Source organism: Balaenoptera musculus, chromosome 2 (assembly GCF_009873245.2).
Source record: "Balaenoptera musculus isolate JJ_BM4_2016_0621 chromosome 2, mBalMus1.pri.v3, whole genome shotgun sequence".
NCBI lineage: Eukaryota > Metazoa > Chordata > Mammalia > Artiodactyla > Balaenopteridae > Balaenoptera > Balaenoptera musculus.
The window spans coordinates 167,260,583-167,267,618 of NC_045786.1; the positions used below are offsets into that span (position 1 = coordinate 167,260,583).

Sequence of the window (7,036 nt, forward strand, 5' to 3'; positions counted from 1 at the left end):
TCTGCCAGTTGTCATCTGGCCCCCTTCACCCCTTTGACTGTCCCCAGAGCAAGTCCTGGGTGGGCTGGGCTGCCATGATGGAGATGCCCAAGGAGCTGTGCTTCTGGCCCAAGGGAGCAGTTGGAACCTGAATGTCCCGTGTTTGCCTGGCGCACCTGCTCCACAGGGCCCTGACGTCAGTCATGTGGTGAGAGGGTCACGATAAGGATGGAGGGGAGGCCGGGCGACTGATCACTGAGAGCCCACAGGGGTGGAGTCTGTAATCTCCAAGCGGAAGAAGAAGCCGCTCCGGGAAACCCAGGTAATCAGAGTTCAGTGGTGGCCAGGTGTCCCCAGCAAGTCACTTCTGAGATCAGACCTTGAGCATTTTCTTTCCTTTTTTTTTTTTTTTTTGGATGGGAGGCTGGGGATGGACAGGGGACAAAACAGTGCAAACCATGGTGATTAAAGGTAGGAAAGTTCCCCCCAGAGTGAGAAAACAGCAGCTATCAGGAGTGCAATGGAATTGTCAAAAGTACCTAAAAAGGACTACATAAATTTTGGAAAAGTCTGCATGGCTTGTTCTGAGTCTTGGTAAAAAGTCATACATTTTTTTTTTTTTTTGTCAAGATAGAGAATAAAAGCAGAGAAAGCCCTTGGAGGGGTTGCTTGGGCTGCACAGTTCTCGGGCTGTGCTGGGCACCTGCCTTTTCACCACCATGCACACTTGCACCTGCCCAGACGTCTCCAACCAGCTGTTTGATGAGGTCCATCGTCTGCTCCTGGGTCCTTTTGCAGGCTGACTTCCTGCATTCCCAGGAGGAGGTCTGAGACCCGTGCTGCCTTGGGAATAAATCCTGACAGATGTACGAGTCACCTTTGCAGGGAATTTGTGTGCCACAGCTACTGGGGGAATCCAGAGACTTCCCTCCCCGCCGAGCCCCCTCCTCCCTCCCCGCCGAGCCCCCTCCTCCCTCCCCACCGAGCCCTCTCCTCCCTCTAGTGCCGAGGTTGGGAAACCCAGGTTTAGGCCGTGCTATCTCTGACTCCAAAACTATGGGTATCTTCCAAATCTCCACCTTTCCCCATTTGTGAGTCATTTAATAAATCAAAGGTCTCCTGAGCTACAGAAGTGAACACGGTTGCTGCCTCAAGTTCAAATAATTTCAGCCAAGGGCAGTGATCTGGAATCTAGCAAGTTGTTTGGAAATCCAAGTCCTCTCCCTTTCTATTGTCTTGGGCTTTCATGGGGAGTCACCCTGGATAGAGAACCGTACAAATTGGATATGGCAGTGGGGATGAACTTGTCCCACGTCCTCCCACCCAGTAACTGTGGGTCTCTGGGACCTTGAGGGACCTGGCTCCTCACCAATATATCTGAGAGATGCTTCTTGGGGAAAATCTTAGATAGGGTGGAGGTAGGGGAGCTGGTCCACAGCCTTTGGGCAAATCTACATCTTCTCTTGTTCTGACCTTTTCCCACCCTATTTCTCCCAGTTGAAAGCATACTAACACTCTTTCTACTATTTAAACTTTCTACTATTTAAAGTTTTAAACCTTATTCTTGTAACTAGCCGCAGTCCAGATGCCAATTCTTCATGCCGAGAGAATCGGAAATGTTTCTGTGTCTTACTAACGTTTGCATATTCAACTTGTAAGTGTAAGCAGTTTACTTAATAAAAAGGAATTTTAACTATTCTTGTAGTCCTTTGCTACCGAAGCCCCCAGGTTTCGCGATGAGGTCACTAACTTTTACTACAGTGAAAAGGCTATTTCTTAATGTAGGGTTTCAATGTGCTCTTTTGATTCAGAATCTCTAACCTTAATGGATGTAAAAATGTGGCCGTGTGGAATCCTGTCCCTTTGACTCATGGCACTGCTGCTGTTGTCATCATTTTCTATTATGATAATTAAAAAAAGAAGAGAAAACTTTAACTCCTTTGTGTCTGAATCCAAGCTGTGCTTTGTCTAAAGGTTGCTGTCGACTCACCTTGGTGAGGCTTGGTGCCAGCGTTACCTCCATTCTTGTGCTCCTTCTGATAGGGACAGAGTAAAGGGACGAAGTAGGTGATTAAATAGTTAATCCCACTAAGGGATCATAAGTAAAGGAAAAGGTATGGGAGCCCCCTGTAAGTTAATGATCACTCAAGAAAGCAGGTTTGCTTAACCACAAAACCAAGCAGGCTTGCTTAGCAACAAAACCGTGCAACAGAATATGAGACTTGCCCCCAAAACAATAAAACAATGGTGGCAGGAGACCCACATCCTGCCCAGGGAGGTCCGTAAGTTAATGATCCCTAGGACACGCTTCTCTGCGCACACTAAAAACAAAAATATAAGGAAAAGGTGACATTATACTGAAACCGTATGATTTACCGTATTTTAATGTAAGTCACCGCCTTTTTGCTCATTTCCATTGTGCCACGACAGTCCCAGTTTGACCATATAGGGGCAAGAAAACTCCCCCGCCCTACGTGGAGGAGGAGCTGATCATGGAAGTGTGACATCTACTCAAGAATGAGGAAGAAGGTGGTCTTCTCCTCCTCCCCACTTTTCCTTCGATTATAAAACTGTAGCCCACAAAGTTCTCAAGGCGGCACTCCCTTGCCCGCTCGCTTGTAAACCTCACAAGTGTCCTGTTCTAATAAATCACTTCTTACCTATCACTTTGCCTCTAGCTGACTTCTTTCTGTGCTGAGACAAAGAACCGGAGCTCCGGGCCTTCCCTGGTGGCGCAGTGGTTAAGAATCCGCCTACCAATGCAGGGGACATGGGTTCGAGCCCTGGTCCGGGAAGATCCCACATGCCGCGGAGCAACTAAGCCCATGCGCCACAGCTACTGAGCCTGCGCTCTAGAGCCCGCGAGCCACACCTACTGAGCCCACGAGCCACAACTACTGAAGCCCACGCGCCTAGAGCCCATGCTCCGCAACAAGAGAAACCACTGCAATGAGAAGCCCGCGCACGGCAACAAAGAGTAGCCCCCGCTCGCCGCAACTAGAGAAAGCCCGCGCACAGCAACGAAGACCCAACGCAGCCAAAAATAAATAAATAAATCAAAAAAAATTAAAAAAAAAAAGAACCGGAGCTCCTTGGAGCACCTCCTCCCCCAGACGCATTTCTGCAGTTTCACTTCTGCCCGCCTCTCCCAGGCAGAACAGATCCCTTCCCCCCTGTGCCCCTCACGCACCTCCCCGTCATCACACTGCCTGCAGCAAATCACAGAAGCTACACTCACTTACCCATCAGTTTTCCCCACCCTCTGAGTCATCTCTGAGCAAAATTTATCTTACTCAACTTTTTAATCCCCTGCACCTGGCACAGCGCCAGGCTCATGGCAAACACAAAACAGACGTTCAGGGAATGAATGAATGAATGGTATCTGAAGGACCAGCCCAGTAAATTTCAACATTACGTGGTACGGTGAGTGTGCAGTTATAGCTTTTTTCAGTCACTCACTGGTAACAGCAAACATGGCAGTGACTAGGTGTTCAGGGCACTTCTGAGCTCTTAACATGGATATTAACTCACTTGATCTCCACAGCAGTTGTATAAAGTAGGTACTATTGTTACCTTGCCGACTAAAAAAAAAATGCACAACCTAAAAGTTGCGAATTATGTTTTATTTGGCAGACAAAACTAAGGACTCAAGCCTGGAAGACAGCCTTTCAGATAGATCTGAGGGACTTCTCCAAAGAGATAAGGGAGAAGCCAGGATATACAGGAGTTTTTGTAACAAAAAACAGGTAGTCGGACATCAAAAGATTACTGTTAATTAGAGAAAACCAGACATCTCAAGTTAATGAATTTAGAGCTTTTCTACGGATAGGAGGATGCAGGAGTCCGGTCTCACTGACGTCACCCCTCTGATATGCACCTTAACTATCTAGGGTCGCTATCTTGGTTTTCTTCCACCATGATTCCCCTTGGGGTGCGGGCTGGGAGCAGCTGCAGGGGCTGCCGGCTTGATGGCTGCAATAACCGTTGTCTTCTGATACGGCAGGCCGTATTTTTCATCCATACTCTCCTTCCTGTTTTTACAAATGAGGAAACTGAGGCGTGGAACAGTTTCCTGCCCAAGGCTGTGTGGCTGGTGAGTGCGGCACCAGGACTGGAGCCCAGAACTGGCTCAGGGTCCATATTCTGAAGGCTGTACAATGCCTCTCAGTGTTTGCTGAGCATTGATTGTGTTGGAGGCCCCGCGCCAGGGGGCAGGGATGCTGCCCTGGAACGCATTTTTTTTTTTTTAATTAATAGCTGCTCTATTTATTTATTTATTTATTTATTCTTGGCTGTGTTGGGTCTTCGTTTCGTGCGAGGGCTTTCTCTAGTTGCGGCGAGCGGGGGCCACTCTTCATCGCGGTGCGCGGGCCTCTCACCGTCGCGGCCTCTCTTGTTGCGGAGCACAGGCTCCAGATGCGCAGACTCAGTAGTTGTGGCTCACGGGCCTAGTCGCTCTGCGGCATGTGGGATCCTCCCAGACCAGGGCTCGAACCCGTGTCCCCTGCATTAGCAGGCAGATTCTCAACCACTGCGCCACCAGGGAAGCCCTGGAACACATTTTTGAGGGGGAGAGAGGCACAAATAATGTCACTGTCAGGTATCACATACTGAAATGCTAGGGGACCGAGTGTTGGGTTCTGCACTAGGGTCCCTTACGAAGGGCCCATATCAGGCCCTAAAGGAGGCCCGCCGTGATGGCCAGGACCGCAGCGAAGCAAGGGATTGATCGGATCAGTGGCTTATAGAATAGTTAACAGCTAATGGGAGATTGGACCCAGAGCTCTGGGTCCCAGCTGAGAACCTGGTCATCCTAAAAGGTAGGAGGGGTCTACCCATGGGGCAGGTGCAGGAGGGGGCAGGCCAGTCAGAAGATTCATGGGTTGAGTGCCAGGCTTTTATGACCAGGAAGCCTTGGGCTGTGAAGGTTTTCCCCTCCCCCAGCTATAGGCTTGGACTGGTTCCAGCTCTTCTAGTTCCGTCAGGCAGGAAGATTCCAGTGCTCGGGGCTCCTAGAGCAGGGTCATTCTGGGCTGGGCAGATAACCGACATCTGCCACTCTCAGGTCCAGCTACCTAATTTGCAGATCCCACTGTAGAACGAAAATGCAGGGCTCTTGTTCAGAATTATGAAGAATTTCAAGATGGTGACCGCAGGGCATTAAACCAAGTGTGCGGCCCTCTGAGCACGGGGCCCCGTGTGACTGCCCAGGTTACCTGCCCGCTAAGCCAGCCCTGGCCGCCACTGCTCTGAGCCGTGCAGCCAGGGGAGAAAGGGGCAGATTAACTCACTCCACACCACACCGTGCAATTTGCTGCCCTGGGCTGCTCTGCAGGGACGTCCGTGTTGACTGTGGGAGATGCAGAAATGGCCAGAAAATAGTCCCATGCTTACATGCAAGCTCCCTTCCCAATGTGACTGTGCAGCTCCACCATCCAGAGGGGGAGCCTGTCTCCCCAGAATCTGGCTCTGTGGACTGGCTTTGTAACATGCGTCCATACAGGGGGATTACTAGGACTGACGATGGGCCAGTCCTGGGTGTTGGGAGGGCTTGCCGCTTCCTCTGTTGATGACCTTGGAACCCTGTGGAGCCGAGGCTAGCCGGCCCGAGGAGGGGAGCCCAGGGCCTGGCTGCCCCTCTGTCACAAGCCCACAGCCTGCCAACTGCCCCACAGGTGAGTGAGCCAAGGCAAAGAAGGTTTCCCACAATGCAAGTGCTTCACGGGGCTCCTGAGGCACCAAGTAAAGCTAAATAAATCACGGAAGGCTGCCTGGAGGAGGCAAAATTCAACCTTGCATAAAATCTGGAGAAGCAGGTGCACAGCAGAGGGGTGCATGGGCGCTGGGTGGTGGGAAGCCAGGCTGGAGCCTGGAGGTCAAGGCAGTGATGGGGATAAGGCTGCTAAGCCGATCAAGCCAGCTTGAAGGGGCCCCGAAGGACAGGGTGAGGGTCATGGTAGGTAGTGGGTTGCCATCAGCAGCATCCAAGCAGGGCTGGTCCTCAAAGGGAGGAGCACAGTGTCTGGAACAGGGAGGCAGCAAGGAAGCTAGGAAGTGACTCCTGACTTTGCCTCTCAAACCTGCCCCTCTGGTCATCTTCCTGGCACCTGCCCCGCCCCCAGCTTGGACCAATAGCCTTGGGTCTTCCTCCCCATGATACAGCATGAGAAGATGGCAGAGGTAGTCACACAGCCCAACAGACTATGTTCTCAAGACCGATGAGCATCATTTGGAAATAACAAAGGAAGCAGGTGGCAAGATTTTTCAAGCGAAGGAGACAGCTGCAGCCCAAGCTGCTATATTTCCATTTTAAGAGGCTGCAGCCAAACAAGCCCTTACCAAAAAAATGCCCCCACTGCCCCCCTCCCTGCTAGCACGTATACTAAATTGTTGGTTTTACAAATTTGGTTTGTAAATACATACGTTTACATTCTATTTTCCTGCTACTGATCACCTTTGATATTTTAATGGTCTGAAATGGTTTTCCTGGGGCAGAATACCCAGATGCAACCTTGGGCCCATAAAACAAATAATCATTCAAACAACCACAACTCTTCACTTTTGTCCAAGAGCCCTGTGCTTTGGAGGGGGGTGGTCGTGCCCCAGTCTCCTGGACAAGCATGCCTCCCCCATTAGCTGTGCAGCCCGGGAGGGCAAAGTCTCCTTTGGGCTCCCCCTGTGTCCCTCACAATGCCCAGTGGGGACAGTGTCGTGCTTCCACACAAGCGGGCGAATAAAGACAGGAGCTGGGCAGCAGTACTTCGGTGCCTGGTGGGATGACCGCTCCCCGCATCACCTCTGGAGCTGTCGGAGCCTTGAGGATGGGGGAAAAGGAGGGGAGGAGAGGGAAGGTGATGGGCGCCCTAGTGATTCTGGGCGCCCAGCCTGTTTACAGAGCTCCAGAGCCCACCCTCCGGGGGCACCTTTCCCTTTGGCCCAGCCAGGCCCCTATTGGTTCAGGGTCCTGCAGGGCACTGGCCTGACTAGGGCAGCAGAAATGGTCCCATGATTAATATTTATACAAGCCAGGCTGCTGGGGCCGTTTCTGCAAACTAAA

General features: G+C 51.2%; 1 long non-coding RNA gene across 1 annotated transcript; it reads right to left on the bottom strand.

The window, feature by feature from the left end:
• Positions 1–986: 986 nt before the first annotated feature.
• Positions 987–2,697, bottom strand: LOC118891188. The gene is made up of 3 exons (XR_005018907.1): positions 2,640–2,697; positions 1,970–2,015; positions 987–1,877 (listed from the first exon to the last, which is right to left on the bottom strand). It is a non-coding gene; the product is annotated as an uncharacterized LOC118891188 (long non-coding RNA).
• Between the last annotated feature and the right edge of the window lie 4,339 nt (positions 2,698–7,036).